This window comes from Myotis brandtii, unplaced genomic scaffold (assembly GCF_000412655.1).
Source record: "Myotis brandtii unplaced genomic scaffold, ASM41265v1 scaffold4, whole genome shotgun sequence".
Classification (NCBI taxonomy): Eukaryota; Metazoa; Chordata; class Mammalia; order Chiroptera; family Vespertilionidae; genus Myotis; species Myotis brandtii.
In genome coordinates, this window is record NW_005365371.1 from 4,188,335 (window position 1) to 4,201,066 (window position 12,732).

Sequence of the window (12,732 nt, forward strand, 5' to 3'; positions counted from 1 at the left end):
TGGACTGAAGGGTCCCAGGTTCGATTCCAGTCAAGGGCATGTACCTCAGTTGCTGGCTTGATCCCCAGTTCCTATCAAAGCATGTGCAGGAGGCAACCAATCAATGTGTCTCTCCCTTTCCCTTCACTCTCTCTAAAATTCAATGGAAAAATATCCTTGGGTGAAGATTAACAAAAACAAAGTAAATGGATTAAGTAACATTAAAGAGATTATAAGAAAAATATATTCCAAATTTTGTTAGTTGTATAATGGTTATGTTTAAATTATTAACACCTAAGAAATTGGGTGAAGGGTACATATAATATGCTGTAGTATTTTATAGTTTTTTTTACATGTATGAGATTATTTCAAATTAAAATATTAAAAAATTAAAAATTAATAAAATATTAATTGAAATGTGTATGCATTACATGAAAAATCTCCTAATTGCTTCTAGCATAATTTATTAAATTGTGCTAAAATTTACAAGGGTTCAATTAAAAATATCTTAATTCTAAATAATATAATACAAAATATATAATAGTGTAGTTATAAGCACTTATTTGAAAATAAAAATTTAAAGAAGTGAATTTAAAGAAGGGATTAGCCAAAGAAAATATATGCACAACCCATGGACATAGACAACAGTATGGTGATGGCCAGAGAGAAGTGGGGGGCAAGAGCTGGGTAGAGGGGGCAAAAGGGGGGAAATAGGGACATCCTATATAATAATAATAAAAGGCTAATATTTACATTGACTGAACGGCTGAATGACCGGTTGCTATGATGCGCACTGGCTACCAGGGGGCAGACGCTCAATGCAGGAGCTGCCCCCTGGTGGTCAGTGCACTTCCATATGGGGAGTGCCACTCAGCCAGAAGCTGGCTCATGGCTGGCCAGCGCAGTGGTGGTGGCAGGAGCCTCTCCCACCTCTGTGGCAGCACTAAGAATGTCCAACTAACAGTTTAGACCCGATCCCTTGGGGGCCTAAGCCTTTAGTCAGACATCCCCCGAGGGCTCCCTGGCTGCCAGAAGGATGTCTGACTGCAAGCTTAGGCCTGATCCCCGGGGAGTGGGCCTAAGTAGACAGGTGGACATCCCCCAAGGGGTCCTGGACTACAAATGGGCACAGGCCGGGCTGAGGGACTCTCCCCCCCTCCCCCAGTGCACAAATTTTTGTGCACCGGGCCTCTAGTAAGTAAATGAAACCCTTAGAACATAGGCGTAGCAGAAATAGAAGCCGCTGCTATCCCAGGGCTGAGGTAGATAGAGCACACAGGGAAGAGCCATCCTCCCTGGAGCTGGGATCCAGACCTTGTTGGAGAGAGTGTAGCTGTGGGTCACTAAATGGTGAGGTCATTGTGATGCTGTGTTGGTGCACCGTGCTGACATCTGCCCTCTAGGGTTCCAGGGGAAGCTGTTCACAAAGCTGTGCTGCAGAACCTCCCACGAAGAGAGTGTGGGGAACTCACTGTAGAAGCCTGGAGCTGGAGGAGCCTGGTGAGCTAGTACACTGTGGAAGCAAAACTTCTGCAGTGTCTCTCCTGCGCCCTCTACTGATAAATTTTAACATCGTGCCAGCTGGAAAAGGAAAAATACTTAAAGGTCCCAGATCCATTCTCAGGGTAGGCAAAAAGGATGAATTTGGAATTGAGAGCCACTAAATCAATAACCAGCATGGGAATGGTGTTAGTGCTGTAGGAGCTCAGAGAAATAGAGCTCATATCAGGTTATGACCATTAAGGCTATTTGAAAGAGCTCTTGTAAGATGAATAAGTTTCTTTTTAACGAGATAACAACTGCTTTTCCTCCTTACAAAAACAGTACATGCTTATTTTATTAAAATTAGAATATAAATCTTTTTGTCTATTGTTTATATTCTAGAAACAAGGGAAAGGCACTCACTTTTTATTACCCATAAAGAGAACCAGTGTTAATTGTTTAACAAAACATTACTAGGTAGTGGATGTAGTAGGGAGGGAAAGCTTTTTATGATAGTGCTTGCTGCTGCTTTTGTTTGTTTGTTTTTTTACAGAAAAAATTGGCTGAGATGTAATAATGCTAAATAATATAAACTGCATTTTGGAACTTTCTATCTTTGGTGTTTATATGAAATTTATTTACATAACTTGTTTAAGAAGTTTGTCAAGTAGATAATCACTAGCCATTACTTTGGGAACCTTTAAATAACCATTGGGAAGGGTTTTCTGTTGTAATCACACTGATAGAATGTTGTATCTTAAGAAGTCCATCATGCTTTTCTCTCCTTTGCTCAGATATTTTTCATACAAATTTTCATATGAAAAATATGAATGAACCCTCTTAGTAGCAGGGTTCTAGCAGACTTCATCTGGGAAACAAAATTGCAAGCTGAATCTTGCCCTTGTTGAGGTGTAGGGACTAATCTTCCCCCAGATATCAAAGACTACAGGATCCTCATGAAAGAGAAAGACTTTATAATACCATATCACTGTTTTATTGGAGTTTATGCTTTAAAAATTGGACAGTAATTCTAGAGGATGAAAACAAAGTTCTTGAGTGTTAGCGTACAACTGGGTTTGCATAAATGATTAGAATATATATAATGTTACACTCCTTTTCAGAGAAATATCCTATACTACTACTAAATTCAGACTAGTACCTTTTGACTTGTCAGTCTTTTAACCAAGTTGGTACAGAAGTCACTTGTTTGCTCTCCTATTTTAGACAAACTTAAGGGGAAAACGAAAACTTAAGTATAAGTTTAGTTTCTAAACCTTTTAGGTACAGTCTTTGACTTAAAATAACCACTCTTCCTCTGACTGTGTATGAGCAGTTGTATAGAAAGGTTTATGGTGCGAATAAGAAACAAAATTTTATTTTTATTTAATTTTAATTAATTTAAATTTAAGTAGCTGTATGTGGCTAGCATGGCCACCCATATTAGATAGCACATTTTACAGAATGGTTTATTTATAAGCAAAAAATTGTAAAGAAGACAGATAATTTGAACATTAAGAGTACATTCTCATTCAGGGTTGGCCTGTCTGCATGATGGCACTTCATTTCCCCAAAATATCTTAATCTGGTACTATGATTTTTTTTTCACGTCACTGATGTAATTATGAAAATTTGATGAAGATCCATGTCTTCTTTTAAGTTATCTTTTAATGCATATCCCCTGGTGATGTCTGTTTCCATAACTTTATTTACACGCTAGTCTCAGTTCATTTTAGTGAGCATTTGTTGAGCACACGTGTATCACGTTCTGTACTATGTGCTAGGAGTGCAAATGTTAATAACATAAAATTGCAGTTATTAGCAGTTTAATCTAGTTGGGATTAAAGGAGAGGGTGGTAGGGATAAAGGGAAACTTGTGTTCACTTTTTTTAAAACCTCTATCTGCAATTTGATACTGTTTAGGAATATTCTTAAAAATTTTCTCACTTTAAAAACACATATATAGCCCTGGCCGGTTTGGCTCAGTGGATGGAGCGTCGGCCTGCGGACTGGAGGGTCCCAGGTTCGATTCCAGTCGGGGGCATGTGCCTTGTTTGCGGGCACATCCCCAGTGGGGGGTGTGCAGGAGGCGGCTGATCGATGTTTCTCTCTCGTCGATGTTTCTGGCTTCCTATCCTTCTCCCTTCCTCTCTGTAAAAAAAGAAAATCAATAAAATATATTTTTAAAAATAAATAAAAATAAAAACACATAAATATTTTTCTTAAGTGATGAGAGGTAGGTTTTGTTGTTTTTGTTTTGTTTTGTTTGCTTTGCCTCTTTGTCTCTGCCTGATTATTTGATTTCATACTCTCCTGTAAGTGGAATGCAACCTCTGGATTCTTCCCATTCCAGCATACAGGATGATGTGGCAGCCAGCTACTCTGGGTCATTCAGAATAGTTCTGTGAGGTGAAGCCTGCTTGCTCTTTGTGACCTGTAGACAGTTCATGGACTATCCTTACCTCATATTTTATCCGTGGAAACTGTGCTTTCTGTTATTTATTAAGTCACAGCCATGCTTTTTCACAAATCATCTTGAAGTGGTTGAAGTGATCTGTGCTAATGCATTCATTCAACAGTTGCCTTCCATGTATGTACCAGACTGTTGAACTATGAGGGAAGTAAGGCTTGCCGCCTGTAGACTGAGACAGTCAAGAGCCGCATGCTCCCTCCGTCTTTTCCATCTTGGTGGTGACTTGTTAAGATAGTAGAGCTTTGATAAGAAGGGGGACCTTTGAGAGGGCAGCAGCCTAGATCCCTAAATCTCCTTAAGGAGAAGAGAGAACTTCCTCAAGCTTAGTATCCACTACAGGTAAAACCTTTGTTGTATTAAGCCAGTGGTGGGGAACTGTTTTTCTGCCAAGGGCCATTATAACATCATTTGAGGGCCATACAAAATTACCAACTTAAAAACCAGCCTGCTATATTTGGTCAAACATTTAATTAACTCACCCCTAATGCCTTGGCAGGTCCAGACCAAATGATTTCTCAGGCCTTAGTATGGCCCATGGGCTGAACATTCCCCACACCTATGTTAAACCGTTGAGGTTTGGGGATATGTTTGTTACCAAAGCATAATTGGCCTAATATGGAGTTGTTTTCAGTCATTTGCTGTTATGACAAGCACTACTATGAATATTATAATTTTCACATGTGCAAAGTTTTTTGGATTTATATCCAGGAGTAAAATTGCTGAGTTGCAGAATATACAGACAGATGATCAACTTTACAAGCTGATAGCAAATTGTTTTCTGAAGTAGTTGTAGCAATTTACTCTTTTAGCAGTGTTTAAGAATCTCTTTGCTCTACATTCTTGCTAACACTTAATTTTGGTCAGCCTTCTTAATTTTTGCCAATATAAAAGGTGTAAATGGTATCTGTTAATGGCCTTGATTTACATCTTCACTTTTTCTTATGAGATTGGGCATGTTTTCATGTATTTATTCACTGTAAGTAATCTATGAAGTGAAAGTTTGTGTCATTTGCTTGTTATTTATTGGGTTGTTTGTTGTTTTGCTCATTTCTTTATAGGGATTCTTTATATACTCTGGATATTTATAAGTTACCTTTTCTTGCAGAGTTCCTGTTTTGTGACTTGTCTGTTTTATGGTGTAGAATGTGTCATATTTATCAATCTTTTCCTTTATAGAGTGCTATGTCTTAAAGATGTTTTCCTATGTAAATATATTCTCCTATATAATTTCCTAAACGTTAGAATTTTGCCTTTCACGTTAAATCTTTAATTCATCTGAAAAAAATTTTTTTTGGTATGATGTAAAGTAAGGATCTTTCTTCATCTGGATTCTCCAGAAGGTAGAGCTTGACGGAAAAGGCTTATGTGTCTTTACATAGAAAGTACATTCCCAGGGAGCTGAAGTGTGAGAAAGGGGAGAAGCACAGAATGAGTCGTAGCCAATATGGAAGTGTAACTGCTTGCTCAGTAAGTATCATTGTATTTCCCCCTAGGAAGTTATATAAAGTCAGTCACAGTATCATCTAATACAGGGTGAGAAAAAGGATCTATTTGGTAAGTTGAGATCCATCACCATTGGTCAGAGTTAACTCTCCTGTACTACTAGGTTGCATGCGTGGGTGCCACAGTAGCCCATGGCAGTGTACAGCTCAGGCATGAAGTGAGGTGTTGTCGTATTGTGCCTGCATTTAAAAGTTGGCCACACCCGCCCTTTTCTGTTTTTTGGCGGCACAAGGAATCATGAGCAGCAAAGTCTCCTGAAAGACCCTCTATGAGTCAATGCAGGAAGTTCTGCACAGGACCAATGCAAGAGCTGCAGATCAGCCTGAAGAACTATGACCCTTAGAAGGACAAATACTTCTCAGTCACTTTCAGGCTTAAGTCCACTCCTGCCCCAAGTTCTCAGTATGTGTTCTGAGAACTGTGATGAGGCCAAGGCCATGCATATCCCCCATGTAGACACTGAGGCGCTGAAGAAATTCAACAAGAAAAGGAAATTGGTCAAGAAGTATGGTGCCTTTTTGGCTTCATAGTCTCTAATCAATCAGAATCTTGGGCCCAGACCTGAATAAGGCTGTCAAGTTCCCTTCCTTGCTGACCCACAATAAGAGCATGGTGGCCAAAGTCGATGAAGTGAAATTCACAAGTTCCAGATGAAGAGAAGAAGTTGTGTAGGGCAGTAGCTGTTTGCCATGTGAAGATGACAGATGATGAGCTTGTGCACAACATCCACTTAGCTGTCAGTTTCCTGGTGTCATTGCTCAAAAAAGAACGGGCTTTGTACATCTGGGCTTTGTACGTTAAGGAGGTCACTGGTTCAATTCCCGGTTCAGGGCACATGCCTGGGTTGCAGACTCTATCCCTGGTGGGGGGCTTGCAGAAGACAGCCGATCGATGGTTCTCTCTTATCATTGAAGTTTTTAACTCTCTCTCCCTCTCCCTTCCTCTCTCTGAAATAAATAAAAACATATTTTAAAAAAGAAAAGTATCATGGGCAAGCCCCAGCACCTGTACTAAAGCACAGCTTAATAATCCATATTGCTACCATTATCTTTGTGTTACTGATGATTTCAACATAATTGACCTTGGTTAAGAATATAGAGTGAGTCCAATTTTTTGTAATTTTTTTTTGTCTCAAACTGTTATTTCAACCTTATTTTTGAAAGATAGTTTTGTTGAATCTCCAATTTATGTTAGCAGCTTTTTCCTCTCAGTACACTGAGGATATTCCCATGTCTTCTTGATTTCACTGTTGGTAAAGAAGTAAGCTAAAGATCCAGCTGCCACTTCTGTGAAGTTTGCCCTTTTTTTCTCCTTTGGCTGATTTTACAAACTCTTTGATCTTTTTTTTTAAATGTTTTTTTAATTGATTTTTTTGAGAGAGAGAAACATCAATGCATCAACATCAATTTGCTGCCTCCTGCACACCCCCTGCTGGGGATTGAGCCCACCACCTGGGTATGTGCCCTGACCAGGAATCAATCTGGAGACCTTTTGGTGAATGGGTTGACGCTCAACCACAGAGCTACACCGCTACACAGGTGGGGCATCTTTGATAGTCTTAAGTTCACTATAATGTATCTTCACTTTGATGTGCATAGGTTATTTTTTGTCCTGCTTTTTATTCATTATATTTCTTCAATTTATTTCATCAGTTCTAGAAAATTTTCAGCTATTAATTTATCTGGTGAACCATTCTCTCATTTATTGTATCATCTCCTCCTGGAACTCCGAATAGATGTTTCTTAGGTCATTCAACCTACTCATCTTCTCTTTCAGATTTTCTGTTTGTCTCTCTGTCCTACATTCTAGATACTTTTCCAGATACATCTCCCACTTCACAAATTCTCTCTTCCACTAAGTCTTTGCTGCTTTTTAATTCAAATGTTGGGTCTTAATTTTGAGGTATGTTTTTCTTATTGAATGTTCTGTATTGTTTTTTTCATATTTGCTTTTTTCCTGCCTGTTTCCCCTGAGCTTCTTAGATATCCTCTGTGTCAGATCATTGCACATCTATATCACCAGTCTGTTTTGGTTAGTTATCTATCATGATACCTTTTTTGTTTTCTGAATTTTCACTATGAGGTCTTTCTTTCCTTAGAATTTTATTTTTGGTTATTATTTGAGGCCTGTGTTGAAGTTGTTTTCTCCTAGGTAGGCTTTATATTTATATTTGATACTACCATTCACCAGGGAGTGCTACCAGATTCAGTTAAACCAATTTGGGATTTTTTTAGATGGACTGAATTCAGGTCATAAATGTGTATTTTGTTTGCAATTTCTCAGAGATTCCCTTCTGCCCAGAAGGATTTATTTCTGATTCACTGTTACTATTTATTATAGCCTTTTAGGTCCTAGCTTTATGTGGGAAGGATTCCTGTTACATTTTTAAATTTAGGGAGACTGGGTTGATTTTTCACATGTCCTCTGTGAGAGATATCACAGTGGAAATTTATGGTCTCCAGAGTTTAGTCAAAAATTCCTCAAGAATAACTGGATTAGTAAATCGCTTACTCTCTTATTCCAGGTTTCACTTTGCTTTGGGAGCTCTATGGAAACATTCTTTCATCTTAACTAGCTTACCCATGCATTAAAAAAAATTTAATACCCATTGTTTTTAAAGATTTGATGTTATCCAGTCCTTTATTTATTTGAGTGTGAATCTGAGTTTCATTTTTCTTTTTTATTCTTTACCAGTGCCCCAGTTTTGTTTTCTATATCTCTTTCCTACTTTTCCTTTTGCCTTTTTGGCTTTGCTACTAATAATAGGCCTGATGTTGTGAGTATTGCCACCAAATAAAATAATCCTTTCATTCTGATTGGTGAACTTTTGTCTCACAGTGTATATTATCTACCTAAGATGATTTGGGATATTAACATTTTTTTAAATTTGTTTTGTTTGTTTTTTTCGATTTGGGATATTTTTATTGATGCTTTTGCTATTAAAGGCATTTGAAGCTTTTGGGGTGAGAAGGAGGAATAAAAGGCCAGTGATGTCAAAGCTCTTGTAGTATATTGAGAGACTGTTAGATGTCTTAACAAATAGTGTTGCATTATTATATTCATATGGTATTGAAAATTAAGGTCTATTTGTTTATATAAAATGTAAGTAAAAATATAAAGTGAAATTGTGCTTTTATTTATTTACTTATTTTTAAATTGTGCTTTTAAATCATGTTTTTTAATAGTACATGGTTTGTACTAGTTGATCCTAGTGGATTATAATAAATTTAGTAATTTCTACTAGTTGGACTGACTGGTTCCAGACACCACTCCTTTTTATATTTCTGTTGTATATTTAACTTCCCCTAGTCTCCTTCAATAGACAATTGAGGTATTGTTTGTCTTTGAGTCAGTCACAATTAAACAATGGGCCTGTTAGAAGAGTACAGTGTGTTTTGGGCATGCTTTTTGTTTCGCCTACTTGTTTTTCACTAAAGAGTAGAAAAAGTAAGAAGTATTTGAACAAATTTGGAGAAAGGCACTACTTATCATTTGTTCTTTTTTTATAAAACATTTTTGAGTAATGATGGAGCAAAATATAGGTAAGTCAGTATTTTATCATGAATTGTTTGTACATTTCTTTATTGTTTCTGGCTAAATGTAATATGTAAAGAACCTTATCACATCCTCATTTGGCACTTTTTAAGCAGTTGACAGAAGCAATATACAAAAAAACACACTGCTTTATGGAACAGGATTGAAGATTAAGGCCATTAATTGGTTGTTAGGGGGAGGCTATAAATCTTTCCAAAAATATTTTTGTTAATATAGGGTACTGGATAATGTTATCTTAGTGAAATGCTCTTTGATAAGAGAGTTAATAAAGAAGAAGAATATTTCATCTGGGCAGAGTGTGTATCGTAAATCAGTAAAGATTATTGTCTAGTACATGCAAGGATCTATGTTAAACATTATAGAAGATAGTAAAATAGTATAGCAGTGGTGGCAGTAGTAGTGATAGCAATAGTAGAACAATCCCTGCCTTTATTTTTTTGTAATTAATTCTCACCTAAGGATATTTTTCCATTGATTTTTAGAGAGAGTGGAAGAGGGAGAAAAAGGGAGAGAATCGATGTGAGAGAGACAAATTGATTGGTTGCCTTCGCACACACCCCGGACAGGGCCAGGGATCGAGCCTGCAACGGAGGTACGTGCTCTTGACCAGAATCGAACCTGGAACCCTTCAGCCTGCAGGCTGACACTCTTTCCAGTAAGCTAACTGGCTGGAGCAATGCCTGCCTTTAAATTGCTTGAAGTCTTGGGTAAGAAAGACACCTGAAGTTATAATTAATGATGCAAAGTTATAATTTATTGTCAGAGAATGGTGCAGTATCTATACTAATAAAAGGGTAATATGCTAATTAGACCGGATAGACCAGACGTCCCTTCAGACATCCTTCCGGACAAAGCCACGGTGGCAGGGCCGAGGCAGAGGTGGTTAGGGGCGATCAGGCAGGCAGACAGAGTGGTTAGGGGCGATCAGACCGGCAGGGGAGAGTGGTTGGGGTGATCAAGCTGGCAGGGGAAAGCGGTTAGGGGTGATCAGGCTGCAGGGGAGCAGTAAGAGGCGATGAGGCCAGCAGGCAGAGACGTTTAGGGGCGATCGAGCAGGCAGGCAGAGGCGGTTAGAGGCTATCAGGCAGGCAGGCAGGTGAGCGGTTAGGAGCCTGCCTAAACCAGCAGTTGGACATCCCCTGAGGGGTCCTGAATTGGAGAAGGTGCAGGCCGGGCTGACGGACAGCCCCCCACCACCGTGCATGAATTTCATGCACCGGACCTCTAGTATTAACATAATTAAGAAAGATTTGTTAGTAAACTTGAATTCCGGTCTTAGTTTTGTTAGTAATTAGATTTGTGTGAATTGAGGCAAACAATTTACTTTTTGGTTCATCACTTCCTTTATGTATAATATAAGGAAGATGGACCAATTAATTCTAATATTTTCCAACTTTAATAGTCCCTGAATTTATTTTCCTGTACAGCTTGCATTCAAGGGATGTGAGGGGTCATTTTAGAAGGTATAGATAGACAGAAATGGCCTTACATAGGAAATAATTTTTACTGAGCATTGAAAGATTTGGTTGGATAAAGAAAAGGATGAAGAAAATTTGAGAATGGAGAAATATATTCACAAAGATGATTTAGGCCAGGTAGGTCTTTGGTATATTTGGGGAACATGAAGTATAGGATTTACATGTTACATCCAAATGAGATCAGATTGATTCAGTAGTAAATGGCCTTAACTGCAAGAGTTTAGTACTCAGTCTGTAGGTTATGGATAGCTGTGCGTTTAACCAATTCTGACTTCTTTCTGTAAACAAAAACTGAATGCATAGAAACTCTTTGGGGCCCTGGCTGGGTAGCTTAGTTGGTTAGAGCGTTGTCCTGATAACACCAAGGTTGCAGGTTTAATCCCCATTCAGGGCTCATAGAAGAAGCAACCAATGAATGCATGCATATATAAGTGGAACAACAAATCAATGTTTCTCTCTCTCTCTCTCTCTCTCTCTCTCTCCCCCCCCTTCTCCCCTTCTTTCCCTTCAATAAATAAAAATTAAAAGAAAGGAAAGAATTGGGGGTATAAGGGTGACGTATAAAGCTGGGGTACACTTTAAAGCAGCAATTCTCAAAGTGTAGTCTGTGGTACCCTTGGGGTCTGTTGGGTCAAAACCCATTTTCATAGTAATACTAATACATTCTTTGCCTTTTACACTATTTTAACATTTGCATTGATGGTGCAAAAGCAGTGGTGGGTAAAACTTTCTGTATACTTGATGAGACAAGGAAAAGTATTTATGTAGCAAATTGGGAAGTAATCAAAAGGCACCTATGAAACATGATGGGTTGCCTTGCAGAAAACCACTTACGTGATTGAATTAAACTATCCCTTCATGAAAAACTATATTTATTTGAAAGAATAACTGGCCCACAAACTCTGGTTGTTTTGACTTGGGTATTTGGCAGACATTGTCTTGAAAATGAATAAAGTGATTTAAGCTTTCAAGTGAAAATTAGAATTTTAGAAAACTTGTATCTACTTGGTTGAATTGGACAGTTTCCCAATACTTAAGATTTTACTGATTATATCAATGGTGATATTAATGTGATTTTATTTTTATTATATAATGAAATATGTACATATATAGAATGTATTCATAATTCAGGGAACCAATATTTTCCAAATAATTTCTCTCATTATAAAATTTATATAGGAGTAAAAGATTCATTTGGATTGTAAGAGAAATCAATGGGTTTAATGTAATACTACAACATTATTACTGTGGTTTCAGATTCCACAATTAATGACCCAATAAATTGAATGCAGAAGCAGATTATAAGCATTCAACTGTCTTCTACTAAGCCAAATTTGCAGAAATGTAAAATAATTCCACTCTTCTCAAATTTATTTTGTTTTATTATTTTTCATAAAAGTGTCATTTATATTAACACGTAATAAGTTTATTTTTAATGAAATAAATATTTAACTTGTTTTAATTTCTCATGTGATAAATATAGACAGTTGTAACCCACATAAACAAAAATTATTTGAGATTCTCAAATATTTTAGAGTTCTAAAGGGGTCTTGAGGCCAAAATGTTTTGAGAAGTGCTACTTTGAAGAAACTAAGTGGCTTTTAATATGTATGTGTTGAGAACAGATATTGATAAAGGGCATGCATATGACCTAACTTAAAATGAGTTTGTGTTTGTCTTTTCTTTTCTTTTTTTTTAACATATCTTTATTGATTCCAGAGAAGAAGGTTGAGGGAAAGAGAGATAGAAACATCAATGTGAGAGAGAATCATTGATTGGCTGCCTCCTGCACGTCCCCTACTGGGGATCAAGCCCAAAACCCAGGCATGTGCCCTTGACTGGATTCGAACCTAGGACCCTTCAGTCGGCAGGCTCACGCTCTATCCACTGAACCAAACCAGCCAGGGCCAAATATCACCTTCTCTTTTATTATTATTATTATTTTTTTTAATTAAATCTTTATTGTTCAGATTATTATAGTTGTTCCTCTTTTTTTCCCCCCATAGCTCTCCTCCACCCAGTTCCCACCCCAACCTCTGCCCTTACCCCTCCCACTGTCCTCATCCATAGGTGTATGATTTTTGTCCAGTCTCTTCCTGCACCCCCACACCCCTTTCTCCCCAAGAATTGTCAGTCCACTCCCTTTGTATGCCCCTGGTTCTATTATATTCACCAGTTTACTCTGTTCATCAGATTTTTTATTCACTTGATTTTTAGATTCACTTGTTGATAGATATGTATTTGCTGTTCATAATTTTTATCTTT

The 12,732-nt window shown here is 37.7% G+C and overlaps 1 pseudogene; it reads left to right on the forward strand.

Annotated features, from left to right (window-relative positions):
• The first annotated feature begins 5,671 nt into the window (after positions 1-5,671).
• The window catches only part of LOC102242892, a 9,780-nt pseudogene continuing 2,719 nt past the window's right edge, over positions 5,672-12,732 (forward strand).